This window comes from Globicephala melas, chromosome 9 (assembly GCF_963455315.2).
Source record: "Globicephala melas chromosome 9, mGloMel1.2, whole genome shotgun sequence".
NCBI classification, from domain to species: domain Eukaryota; kingdom Metazoa; phylum Chordata; class Mammalia; order Artiodactyla; family Delphinidae; genus Globicephala; species Globicephala melas.
In genome coordinates this window covers 1,508,850-1,523,220 of record NC_083322.1, presented here as the reverse complement: position 1 = coordinate 1,523,220, position 14,371 = coordinate 1,508,850, and the positions used below count along the sequence as shown (strand labels likewise).

Sequence of the window (14,371 nt, the reverse complement as noted above, 5' to 3'; positions counted from 1 at the left end):
CTTATTGCATGTATTTAACCAATTGCATGTGGATAGACATTCAGATTGTTTACAGGTTTTTTTGTTTTGTATTCCTATGTAAATGATGTCGTGCATAGATCCTTGTACATATGTATTAGCACACGTGTACAGATCTTGGAGGCGATCACCCACCTCCCACTTGGGAGTTTCCAGAAGGTCAAAGCAGCCCAGATGCTTTTGGAAAAGGCTACTTCATGCCCAGGCCCCCTCCCAGCAGAGGGTTCTAAGGGGGACCGGGCGGGGACAGAGCCAGAGCTACCTGGAAGGGGGGTGGGTTGCATCCTGAGTCCCCACTTGCCACCAAGCCTGGGTGGGGAGACAGTGCCTGTAGCACGTCAGGGAATTCACCAGGAGAACGCAGACCTCATCCAGGCCCCCCCAGGGGCCGCTGGCTCCGAGCCCTGGAACAGGCCCCCTGAGGACAAGTGACATCAGCAGCCTGGGAGCTAGACTCTCCCCTCACCGCTGAGATTTAACCCCTGAGAGCCCAGACCCAGAAGTGAGCAGGTGCAGGTGCAAAGGACTGGGTTCAGGGGTGAGTCCATTGAGAGTGTCTTCTTGTCCCCACTTTATGCTTTCCTGGTTACTCTCAAATGTTTGTTTTTCCAGATCAACTTTGATATCATTTGTTATTACCTCTGAACCCCCCAAATACTCTTGGTCTTCAGTTGGAATTGAGTTATGGGAGAACGGACATTTTTTACAACATTTGAGTCTTCCTGTCCAAAACAAGGAATATCTTCGTCTGTATCTAAGTGAACTGACATCTTTCTATCAGCTCTTGGCTCTGGGGTGGCAAGCCACACACGGGGGCCAGCAATATGTGAAGTTTCTCTAAGACCCCTCCGTCTCTCCAGGCTTGTCTGCCCCAGGGCAGATCACGCCCGAGGAGGCAACCTTTCTACACAGTTAGCCCAGGTTCACTGTCACGGTAGATGTCTCCTTGAAGAGCCAGCTCCAAGCGGTTGGCTGTAACCTCACCGGCACCAGGCGGTCCCTCTACCAACCGTTACTTAAGGAGCTGGAAGGGCTGATCTGTGTAGCTTGTAAAGCTTGGCAGAAATATCTTGGTCACCTTTATGGGCTCCCAGGCAGCGGCATTGCTAAACATCCTGCTACTAATGTTCCTCTTTTACAGCACTTTCAAACCAATTTTCAAGTGAGTGTCATAAAATCACTCTATCCAGGAAGTCAGCCCCATAATCTCCAGGACATAAACTTTAAAAGCAAGGTGTAAAATGCCAATGGGACGCCCCGACATGCCTCCACTCTGTGCTCAGGTGTGAGTTTATTAGCAAAGCATTAGGCCGTAAAGGTCCACTTGAGAGAGCAGACTGAAAGCGCACCGGTTGTAGGTGGGGCCTGTCAGGTGGTGAGAAACTGATCTGGGAGGACAGGAAAATTACTCCAATGTCAGCAGCACTTGCTAATTTCCAAAGTGTTTACCTTCTGGGGGGGTTTCTATGACTGTAAAACATTGACGCACAGACACACACACACAGACACACGCACACACACAACAGCCTGAAAGGGACCTCCCCGGCGGTCCAGTGGTTAAGACTCCACACTTCCAATGCAGGGGACAAGGGTTCCATCCCTGGCCAGGGAACTAAGATCCCGCATGCCGTGGCCAAAAAACTAAAAAAATAAAAAATTTTTTTAAAGATTAAAAAAAATTAAAAAACAGCCTGAGACCCTCATGTTGCATCGTGTTTTATTGTGTCGTGCGTTGCAGTAGAATTTCTCACTGTCATTGTTGTCTTTTTGTGTATTTGTCTCCCTTAGTGTCAGTTCTCTAAGGGCAGGGCCCACGCCTGCAATTTCCCTCTCCCGCACCTGACACTGTTCTCACAGAGCTTCTTTGGAAAGGCTTGCTGTCGACGATGACCCGGAGGTCACAGCCGGGAACAGGCTCGCAGAGGCGCCTGTTTGTCTCTGCGTCAAGAAAAGCGTTGCTTTGGAAAACACTTCATTAACCTGATGTTTGTCTGATGGGAGCCATGTGTGCCTGGGCTTGAGTGTCACAGAACGTTAGCAGCAGTTGGGGTCCCTCTCCCCGACCAAGGCTGGTGCCTTGGCTGGAGGCTTGAGCCCCACCCCGCCCCACCCCCCTCGCTGTTTGTCCTGCTCGGGAAGGGGAGTTCTGAGGAGGAGGCCGGGCAGGGCTAGGGGGCAGCAGTGGCACATGAAACACACCTGAAAGCGCGCCAGTGGCTGCACACTCTCCCAGGTCCCCACGGGGCTCCTCTGATTGGTTCTTCCTGCCGCTGGGCCCTCAGAGCCACCAGTCTCTCTCCATGCCAGGGTCCCAGGTGTTGAGCATAGGAGCCCATCACAAATCACAGGACTGGCATATTTTGCACCAAAGGTGATGCTATTTATCCTACTTATCTTTACACTGAATTTTTCCTTTACCATGGACTTAGCCCGGACCTTAGGGCAATATCTTTTAGTGGAATCAACTGACAATGTTACAGAAGAAGAAACAGGCTGAGAGAGGAGAATGCTCCACGGTCTGGCTCCTGGTTCCTCCTTTACACCTCATAGATTCCCCCAATGTGAGAAAAGCATAATAAACTACGGTTGTTCACTGCAGAATGGGCCTTAAAATGAGAATCTATCCTAATTTATTAGTACTTCCCAAACTGGACCCAAAAATTTTATCACTAATAATGTTTTACTTTTATGGGTATTTTGTAGCTCACAAAGCACATGTTATCCATTATTTAAATTCACAATAACCCAACAAGATAAACTAGGGTTGTCATCCCTTTTTAACAGATGAGGAAACTGAAATATAATGAGGTAAAATAACATACCCAGGCTTGCAGTTAGTAAACCACAGAGGCAATTCCAACCTTCAGATCTCTGTTCCAAGTCCAAAGCTCTCTCTCTCGCTCTACGGAGCCATCCCAGGAGAAGGGATGAGTTATAGATAGGGACAGAGATACAGTTACAGTGTGGACAGATGCAGATGTAGAACAATCATAGCTACAGATATGGGTAGAGATGTAGTTACAGTTTTGCTATGGATGTGAATATAGATGTGGTGGTGGTTATGGATGTAGAGGTAGATATATAGTTATAGAGAGACATAGAGATGGAGATGGAGAAGGACATGCAGGTGGGGATGGAGATGCAGATGGAAATGGAAATGGAGAAGGAGATGCAGATGGGGATGGAGATGGAAATGAGAAGGAGATGCAGATGGAGATGGGGATGGAGAAGGAGATGGGGATGGAGATGCGGATGGGGACAGAGATGGAGAAGGAGATGCAGATGGGGTTGGAGTTGGGGATGGAGATGGAGATAGAGATGGAGAAGGAGAAGGAGATGCAGGTGGGGATAGAGATGGAGATAGAGATATGAAATGCCCCTTGAGCTAGCCGAATTAAAATTCTAATATGCAGCTAGAAAACCCTGGGTCTAGATACTCTAGCTCCCGGCCATTCCCTTCTGTTCACAGAAGATCTTGTTTAAGGGAGATGATGCCGTAGAAATGATGTCTGCCAGGCTGAAGAGTTCTGGAACTGCTGGTTCCGTGTACTGAAAGGGATGATAAAATTTCCCTTTCTCTTGTTCATCAGAATTAGCCTTTAGGACTTCCCTGGTGGTGCAGTGGTTAAGAATCCACCTGCCAATGCAGGGTACACAGGTTCGATCCCTGGTCTGGGAAGATCCCACATGCTGCGGAGCAACTAAGCCCGGGCGCCACAACTACTGAGCCCACGGGCTTCAACTACTGAAGCCTGCGCGCCTAGAGCCCATGCTCTGCAACAAGAGAAGCCACCGCAATGAGAAGCCCGCGTACTACAACAAAGAGTAGCTCCCACTCACCACAACTAGAGAAAGCCCATGCGCAGCAATGAAGACCCAACGCAGCCTAAATAAATAAATAAATAAAAATCAGCCTTTAATATATTTAGAAATTTTGGAGCTCCCTGGGACATTCTGGGATGTTAGTTTATATATAGTCCTACTTTGTCTTTATATATTTGAAAAATAAAAGGTGAAACTCAAAGGAAAAAATGAATAGTAAAAATATTTGTTGTAATTTTTACTATTATAAAATTAAATTATATTTTAAAAGTTCCAATTCATTTCTAACTGTGGTAGATTTTAAGGTAATTATGTGTCTCTTCGGTAATACATTTGCTATCAACTTATTGCATAAAAGGATTACTTGCGAATTCAAGATTATTTTTAGATTTATAGCCCTTTCAAGTGAAAAGGGGGTTTTTCAGGAGTACTTCTGATTTCCAGTTTCTGGTGAATTTTCCATTTGCCATCAATAATGCTCCCTGCAGAAATCCCCCTTCATGTAAATCGAGCCTGACACTCCTATAATGCACAGTGCAGAAGAGCGCTCTCAGGGCAGGGAATAACGTGCGTGAATTATGTCAGGCCACCATGCAGAAACCGTTCATCCCACAATTTATGAACGCAGATGCTCCCAAAACACGTTTTGGTATTCTAAAGAGATGTACGTGTTTTTATATTCATTGGCTATCTTGATAAATGTTTATTGTGGGCACAGCAAAAACTGCTGATTTGAAAAGATATTTTTGTAAACCTTTTTCGGCCTACCTCTAATGTTTATTACTCACATGATCAAAATTGTATGGCTCTATTACCCAGTCTAATGTTGCTTTCGTTGTTTTGATTTTTCCAAAGTAAAGTCTTCGTGAAAGGCATCAGTTGGAACCTCAGAGTTTGGATTTCTCTGCAGGTGTGCTGGGGGCCTCAGCGTCCGTGTGCCTCAGCTGCCTGGGCTCAGTCTGTCCAGGAGGGATTTGGAAAGGACCCACGTAAGTAGCAGAGATACAGTTAAAGATGCTATAGTATATCATGCTATGTTGTGTTACTTTACATTACCTTATATTACACTGTGTTATATTACAGTTGTGCTGTGCTGTGTTGCATTATGTTGCTCATACTATATATCATATCATATTATTACATTATATTGTTTTAGACTATAGGGCTATGGTTGCAATGCAGAAAAATAATTTTGTCTGAGTTGAGGATGGAGTTAGCGTTTGGGCTGAATGATACACGGTCACACTGTCCTCATTCCCTGGATAGTTGCTCTTCTCTTCACTCTCTGTCCTATGACTTGATCATTAAAGTCTGGGTTTTGATTTGTTTGTTTGGTGGTTTTGAAAATGAAAGGCTGAGAACTCACGCTTACCCAGCCTCCTGTCTTCATGTGGTGGGGGGGGCTGTGTGTGTGTGTTTGTGTGTGTGTGTTCCTGAAGATCTCAGGGGCTGGGATTCTATAATGTATCTCAGGGACCAGTTCTCCTATCTACGCCCCTGAGTCATCAGCCTTCATTCACACAAATGTAGAAGCTGGCGGACGCTCTGACTTCCCCTCCAAGGCTGTCCGCTCAGCGCTTCTCACAACGATGTCTGTCTTGGCTTAGCTCCTGGCCAGTGTCTGGGAGTGGAATTTAGTCTGTTATTTGAATAACAATTACAAGAAAAAGCATGCAAATAGACGTGTAACATTAACTGAGGGATTATTTTTGAAAGACACTTTTAGTCACCTTCTTATAGTTAGGTCATTGAAAAGAAACCATTATTCTTTTTGTGAAAGATTGCTCCAGAAGCATTAGAAATCCAAGTAGGAATAAATCGATTAATTTTCAAAACTTGCAGGGATAAACTTTATTCTGAAATCATGGACGTTCTCTTCTAATTAAATTCAAATATGGTTAACTCCTTTCAGACATATTACAATAATAAATAGTAGACTGGGGCGGTGGTGGTGAATATCCTTGATCCCTGTAAATAATAAGATTGGTTGGCTAATAGAGCATAATGCCTAACACTGTAAAAATCCCAACCTTCTACATCTGTCTCATTAGCAAAAATAAATAGGTTTGTGTTAGGCCGACAGACTAACGCAGGAACCCAGTATTGTTCCAGGACCTGCCAAACGAGGGGAGGACTCTTGCTGGCAGTGGGTATCAACATGGTTTTCCTCTTCCTACAAAGAGAGTGAGATGTGATTAGATTAGCAGCTCTCACAGCTACACTGCTGGTCGGTAACAGCCGAGGGGCGGAGACAGGTAACAGCCGAGGGGCGGAGACAGGAACCGGTTCTCTCTAGGGGGCCCCAGGGACATGGCAAAGAGCTTCTTTCTGCTTTGCAGAGATGGGTGATGAGGGTCCAGTGAGATGATGCCAGTGGTCAGTGTGAGCGTAGCGGGCAGTGTGAACATGGCAACAGCCCAGCCAGACCCCCCTTCAGTGCTTCCCCAGACATACGTACCATGCCCTTCCCTCAGGGTGTTTACAGAGTCACACTGACATTCTTCCATCCATGAATGCTTGCCAAGGAGGAGAATCAAGCTTGCACTGTGGGCCACGTTTGCACGTGCCTGATCTATACTAGGAAATTGTTGTCCATCCTTTGTGTTCTAAGCAGGGTGACCTGATATCTTGTTTGGGGGTGAAGAAGACTTCTACAATCACCCTCTTCTCTTTCTTTTTAGTTTCATCCATTCAGTTCACCAGTATTGACTTTCTCTGTGCTCAGCACTATTCTAGGCACTGAGAATATTTGCATAAATAAAGTTGATAAGTACATACTCACATAAATACAGAACAGTACTTACAGCCCTCAGCTGTCCTATGCTTATAATTTAGGAGAGAGACAAATGTAATTGATAATTATAATTAATAACTTAATTAAGTAACAGGTAATGATTGATAAATCCTGTATTGAGAATTAAAATATGATCTTTTAGATAAAGAGCAGATTAGGTCTAGAAAGACCCAAAGGAGAACTCTGAAAGGTGGGAAGAGAAAAGTGGATCGGTTAGGGGCCCAGGCTGGAGGGGTACCAGGGCAGGGGGCATCACACAACCCCCGACCAGCATCACAGGGGAACAGGCCGGGCATCTCCTGACCCACAGCCCTGAAAAGAAGGCGGGGCAGGTAGGCTCATCCCTCCTCCAGGTCCAGTAGGAGTTCTGCCCACTGACAAGACCAGGTGACCCAGCAGCATCAGCAGAGGACTGACCAAAAGTGGCCCTCCCTCACCTAGAAAAACTGGATGACCAGGGGCTCCAGGGGAGGAACCCACCATCTGGCCCAGGAAACACTCCAGGCTCTGGGGCTGGGAACTCTCCCTGCTGGAAGGCATCAGGTGGTCTGGCCTGGGGAAGATGCCCCCACCCACTTAGGTGGCACCAGCAGGGACCAGGGGGAGCCCCACCAGCACCAGATAACAAGCAGACTGAACACTCCAAGCACTAAAACTGCCATTAGAACCACAGCCCAAGGAAGCAGGCCAAGAACTGTATGCTAAACTTAAATGGGGTGACCACCTGCTGAAATAAAAGATCCAAATTGCACTGAGTCTCCTGATATAATAGCTGCAACGTCCAGGATACAATCGAAAATTGCATGTCATTCCAAGAACTAGGAGTATCACAACCAGAGTGGGAAAAGACGATCAACCAATATCAACACCAAGACCAGATCAGATGTTGGAATCATCAAACAGGGTTTTAAAGTAGCTGTGAACAAAAATGCATCAGTGAGTAATTACAAATTCTCTGAAAACAAAAAAGTAGAAACCTCAGCAGAGAAATAGACATTATTAAAAAAAATTATAGAACTGAAAATTACAACAACCAAAATAGAAAACTCACTGGACATACTCAGGAGTGGAGCGGGGATGGCAAGGGCTAGGATCAGTGACCTTGAGGACAGATCAGCAGAATCTACACAATCTCAATAACAGAGAGAATAGACTGAAAAAAAAAATGCACAGAGCTTCAGGGACCTGTGGGACAATAACAAGAGATCCCACACTCACAACATCAGAGTCCCAGAAGAAGAGAAAAATACTAGAGCTGAAAGACGATTCCACAAAATAATAGCTGAAAAATTGTGAAATTTGGTAAAAGGCATAAACCTACGGATTCAAGAAACTGAGCTTATCCTAACCAGGATAAACCCAAAGAAATCCATCCAAGACACATCATAATTAAACTTCGGGAAACCAAAGACAAAGAAAAAAAAATCGTGAAAGACAAATTTCTGATAGATGAACACCAATTCGAATGACAACAGATTTGTCATTGGAAACCCCAGAGGCCAGAGGAAAAGGCATGACATTTGTCCAGTGCTGAAAAAATGACTTGTGAGCCACAAATTCTATAGCCTCAGTGAAAGTATCCTTCAGGAATAAAGGGAAAGTAAAGACATTCTCAGAAATAAAAAAACTAAAAGAATTTGTCACTAACAGACCTACCCTTCAAGCATGGCTAAAGGAAGTTCTTCAAACATTAAGGTAATGACAAAAGAAGGAATCTTGAAGCATCAGGAAGGAAGAAGGAAGGACAGAAAGAGCAGAAATAGGGGTCAACGCAACAGGCTTCCTTTTCCTCATGAGTTTTCAAAGTCATGTTTGATGATTGCAACAAAAATTGTGACACTGTTCAATACCCAGGACCAGGGTGTTTAAAAGTGGAACCTAAATGGAAGTACAGTTTCCACACTTCACCTCCGGTGGGAAGATGGGCCACGACATCACAGCCACTCCCTGAGTGCTCATCGGAAGAAGCTGAGCTGGAGCAATCACATGGCAAAAGCTGTTACCAAATTTGGGGAAAACATGTTGAAATTTGCATTATTCCCACTATATCACTAAGACCCGACGCTCAGTTGAACCATACTTAAAATGTGAGTATTCAAAGGTGAGTGCAGAAAAATCCCTCTTGCTTATCCTTCCTCTGGTTCAACATTAGTCAAACCTGCTGATGCACGAATTTCCTCATCTGATTACAGAGACAGAGCCTTGGATCACGACGGCTGCCCGTGTTTGCTGTCGCGATTTTAAGACTATTACATAAAAAGCCATCGTTCTCTAGCACACACACCCAGAAGATCTTATTTGGCATTGAAAGTGGTCTGTGATTTTCTGCTTTACGTGGAGCATCGCCTCCATTATTCACTTTATTCCAATAACGGTAGCATTGCTGCCATCTGAAAAGAGAATGCACCCTGCTAAACTGGCAATCAAGAAGCAGAGACATAGCAACAAACGAGAGAACGGAAAAGGAGACGAGGGATGCTAACAGAAAACAGGGACCAGAAGGGGAGCCCTGAAGATGAGGGTCCTGTGGCTCCTGAGACCCTGGGGAGGAGCAGGGGCAGGGAGGTGGCAAGCCCCTGCCCTCCCCTGGGAGCTGGGGACTGGGGTGCTCTCTCTGCATGTGACCTCCCTACTCACCTCCTCAGATTACGGATTGGCCATTGAGGGGTGTTCTTCCTTGAAGAGGCAACGTAGGAGGGGATCCTGGTGAGGCTGGCGTGGTCTCAACCCCTCCATTTCTGGTCACCCCACTTCTGCCAAGGTCCGGGCTTCCCTGTATCCCCTGACGTGACAGTTTAGGGGGTCCCTGCAGCGTGAGCTCTTTCCCCCCTGTAGGACCCACATGCCCCCGACCCCCACCCCCAGGCCTTTACCGGGGTCTCTCTGGGCCACCTGTTTCTACATCCTGCCTCTCCCTCAGCAATCTTGGCCTCTGCTGAGTCACAGAGAGTCACTGCCACCCGCGGTCCTGGTGTCCCTGTGCGGAGGAGAGAAACTTGACCCAGAGAAGGACGGACGCCTTGAGTCATTCTCGAAAGTTTCACCGTCCTGGGTGGTCGCATCCAATGGCTCTCGTCGGCTCACGTCCACACTCTGGCTGCCACAGGCAGGAAGAGGGAGCGCCGGCCCCTCTCACCTCCCGAGCGGGAGATAGGCCTGGCCTTGCCCCCTTCTTGGGATCAGGCAGCCGCAGGAACAGTGCAGCACTACAGATGCCCTCTGACAGCCGCCTGGGTCCCTCTCACCCACGTGCTCTAGGACTTCTGCTGCAGTTGAGTTTCTGTGCCGGTGAAGCTCTCAGGGCAAGAGCCTAAACTGTGAGCAATTTACCGTGTTAACGAAGGTGGCCCTGGGAGGCCTTGCCCAGGAAGAGATGGTCCTGTAGGAGTGGGCCCTTCATGTGGGGAGGCTACCAGGGAATGAGCTTAAGGAATTGGAGGAAGACACTGTTGGGTTTCATGTGCCTCCCTGGATGGTCCTGGAGATGTTGAAAACCAGCCGGGCTCTCAGGGAGCCTGGGCCCCCGGCTGCCTCCCTGGACCGTCCTGGGTGAAATCTGCAAGCGACAGATAAAGTTCTAGGGCCCACCGTGCACCCAACCCTCTACCAGTAGCGGTTTGTTTTTTTGGTTTTTGCTTTAAAGCACATTGTCATGCTATATGTGACTCTTTTTGTCTCTACTTGCACCTAGAGGTAACGCCACAAATAAAACACTAAAATGGGAGCTTTTCGGGAAAAAAACAATAGAATCCAGAATGTTCTGAGCCACTTAAACTCTTCTGGAAAAGTGGAAAAAACAGTATGGAAGTGTCAGTACTTCTATTGTATTTAGACAGTGTCTTTAAATGTCAACTTTGTATGTGATTGTGAGATGTATATGAACGGAGGCATTACTATCATTCTATCATAATTTACTGCTTGACCAAAATAAACTAATAAGATTAATAAATACATCTGCTCATCCCCAACTGACTAATATGACCCTGAATCGAAATAAAATATTGGATGAGCTGGCGATGCCAAGTTTAAACTGGATTAGCGACAGAATCTCAGTGTGCTGTTTCGATATAATTAACGCGATGATTTAATATGTTTTTAGCTCAGAATCATCGTAAGAGGTTTTTTGTAGCAACATAGAAATGAACACACACTCATCCAATCTGCAGAGGAATAAAAGGTTATAATATTTTTGAGTTCTCCTGGCAGAGGATCCATTCTCATCAATCTCGTGCTCGGCAGGAGAGCCTAGGGATGTTTTTCTTCCCATCACTCACAGCCGTTATTTAATGGGGGGTAACAGCCACAGTCTTCATTAATATATTAACCTATGGCTCCAAAAGGCCTCGCAGTAAACCAGCTAAAGACTCCTCCTGGCAGGGTCATGTCACAGGGCTTGCAGACGTTAACCATTGGAAACACTGACCTCAGGGATAAGCCCAAAGTTAATAGCCAGTCGAAGTCGGCTGGCCGACAAGCAGAAAGAGGGAGCCAAGAAGCCGACCTCAGGGAACCCACGTGCGAGCTGTTCAAGAGGGATGGGGCACAACCACGTGTAAAACCTTACGGTGGAACGTTCTGCAGCTTCTAAGAGAATGAGCAAAATGGAACGAGTGCTAAATGGAACCTGTTGCAAAATGGAACGAGTTGCAAAATGGAACGAGTGCTAAATATACGGTTACGTGAAAAAAAATGAAGATGCCACATGGATTAAACTCTTAGTTGCTCAGCATTCTAGCACTGAGGGGTCGCCAGAGGAACGGCTGGCTCCTGGCCTGCTCACCCTAAGGCTAAACCTACCGAGGCTCCCTGGAAACACACAGCACGCTTTCCTAATGACACCAGATCTCGGCTCTTTCAAACCGAAAGAACCGAAAAGGAAATCATAGACTCTTGTAGATGTGTAATGAGACAGTAAAGCATGTGTCTGTGGACTCTGCTTCCCGGTTTCCAAATGACTCACAGTGCAAGTCTTCACATCATAAGCTCAGGGGTCTCCCATCCTGCTCACCCTGCAGTGAAACCAGGCTCTGATGAGCCTCCACAGGACACACGAGCCATTGCCTATGCTGTAGCTTGAAGGTCAACAAAGAACGACCGGACATAACTGGGAAACCAGAAATACGAAGGAGAGGGCTTCCCTGGTGGCGCAGTGGTTGAGAGTCCACCTGCCGATGCAGGGGACACGGGTTCGTGCCTCCGTCCGGGAGGATCCCACGTGCCGCGGAGCGACTGGGCCCGTGAGCCATGGCCGCTGAGCCTGCACGTCTGGAGCCTGTGCTCCGCAACGGGAGAGGCCACAACAGTGAGAGGCCCGCGTGCCGCAAAAAAAAAAAAAAAGAAATACGAAGGAGAAAGAATAAGGGAAACGAGAAAAAGGGAACCAAGAAATCATATGCACCTATGATCCCATATCGATTTAAAATATACACAGTGTGTCAGAGAAAGACAAATATCACATGATATCACTTGTGTGCAGAATCTAAAAAAAATCATACAAATGAATTTATTTATAAAACAGAAACAGACTCACAGACATAAAAAACAAACTTACGGTTACCAAAGGGGAAAGGGTGGCAGAGAGGGCTAAATTAGGAGTTTGGGATTAACAGATACACCCTACTGTATATAAAACAGATATACAACAACGACCTAGCACAGGGAACTGTATTCAGTATCTTATAATAACTTATAATGGAAAAGAATCTGAAAAAAATAGATATATTGTATGTAGGGAGTTCCCTGACGATCCAGTGGTTAGGACTCAGCACTTTCACTGCTTTGGCCCTGGGTTCAAAACCTGGTCGGGGAACTGGGATCCTGCAGGCCATTCGGCACAGTCAAAAAAAAAAAAAGAATATATATATATATATATCCGGATCACTTTGCTGTACACCAGAAAGTAACACAACATTGTAAATCAACTATACTTCAATTAAAAATATATATATACACAGTGTGTTTGTAAGTACACCAACGTATGTGTGTTTATACATGTGCATATATATGTGTATCTGGAAAGATATGTACTCAGATTCGAGCAGTGCTAATCTCTAGGTGGTGGGACATACTTTTTTTTTTTAACTGTTGCGTTTTTCAGTTTTCATTTTCCAATTCCATAAGTGTACAATGCTTCTGAAATTACACAAAAAATGTTTTTCAAAATACAAATAAACTAAAACAGTATATTAAAAACCTAGAGTAGGGCTTCCCTGGTGGCGCAGTGGTTGAGAGTCCGCCTGCCGATGCAGGAGACACGGGTTCGTGCCCCGGTCCGGGAGGATCCCACATGCCGCAGAGCGGCTGGGCCAATGAGCCATGGCTGCTGAGCCTGCATGTCCGGAGCCTGTGCTCCGCAACGGGAGAGGCCACAACAGTGAGAGGCCCACGTACCGCAAAAAAAAAAAAAAAAAAAAAAAAAAAAAAACCTAGAGTGATCTGAGATGTTGCAAGAAACAGAACAGAACTTCAAAAAAGACTCCAAATAGTATCTTAGAGATCCTAGGGAACAAATGCATTCGTAAAACAAGAATAGGATGACATAAAAAGGAAAGAATAAAAAAAATAAATAAATAAGTAAATAAATATGTTTAAAAAAAAACAAAAAAAAAAAAGGAAAGAATAGAGGACAAGTAACTTTTAAAAGAATGCTGAAATTGAAAACATTAACAGAAAAGTTGTAAGACGGAGCTGGGGAAAAAGGCAGATGGAAAATATGGGAAGCAATAAAAGACTTAGAACATCAATCCAAAAAATTTCAACATCTAATCAATAAGAGTCCCAGAAAGAGAGTGTAAAGAATCTGAGGGGTGAATGTTGTTAAAGAGAGATTATCAGAAATTACCAGAATCAAAAGTCTTCAAATGGGGCTTCAAATGGGACTTTCCCATACCTCAAAAAAAAAAAAAGTCTTCAAATGGAGAGTTCTCAGCACAATAAATGAAAAAGAGACCCACATCTCAATACATCACTTCAGAACACACAAAGAGACAAGAATCAGATTGGCATCTGATTTTCCATACACAACACTAGATGCTAGAAAATAATGAAGCAACATCTTCAAAGTTCCTAGGGAAAAAAGTCTGTTTCACCTAAAATTCTGCAGCCCACCAAACCACCAATCAAGCGTGAGGTAGAATACGATCATTTTCAGATACGACATTTACAGAGTTTACTTCGTGCTCTCTCCTTCCCCTTCTGGGAAGTTACTCAAGAATGTGAATCAGAGAATGGAGAGAAAGTGACAAACCGAGGGGCACTCGTCCCCTTGCCCCCTCCCCTTCCAGGAAGCAGCCCTGGAGCTTAATGAGGGGAAACCCTGGGTGACAGAAGTCTGGATGCTACCTAGTGAAAGGACACAGAAGGAGAATGCTGTGCCTTAGGTGTCTTTACAGAGGGTGACTAGGAGGGGCCATGTCAAAGGTTGGGTTTTCCAGAAACAGGAGCTGGGATGGAGTTTGTGTTGGACATCCGCACAGAGGAAAGGGGAGGAAGCAGGGTTGGGGAGCTGTGGCTCAGGCCAGGAGCCTGCAGGGCAGAGTGGGCCACCATGGCCCATCAGAGGAGCCCCCCAAATCCCCTCCCCCAGCCCATCGCTAGACGTGGACCACCCAGGGAAGGGCGTGCCTGTGGTCAGGGAGGCTCTCGGCAGCAGAGGCCGGCCCTGAAGGGGCATCTGGTGCACACGTCTCTTGGTCGGCCCACAGCACAGTCCATGGCAAACCCCTGGAAAGCACAGAG

The 14,371-nt window shown here is 45.9% G+C and overlaps 1 long non-coding RNA gene across 3 annotated transcripts in view; it reads left to right on the top strand.

Moving 5' to 3' along the window:
* LOC115851894 (uncharacterized) overlaps window positions 1-14,371 on the top strand; it is a 33,299-nt gene that overhangs the window by 9,891 nt on the left and 9,037 nt on the right. For all 3 annotated transcript variants that reach the window (XR_009565215.1, XR_009565214.1, XR_009565213.1), the window contains exon 3: window positions 4,696-4,829. This is a non-coding gene — a long non-coding RNA (uncharacterized lncRNA). The remainder of the gene's footprint in view (window positions 1-4,695; window positions 4,830-14,371) is intronic.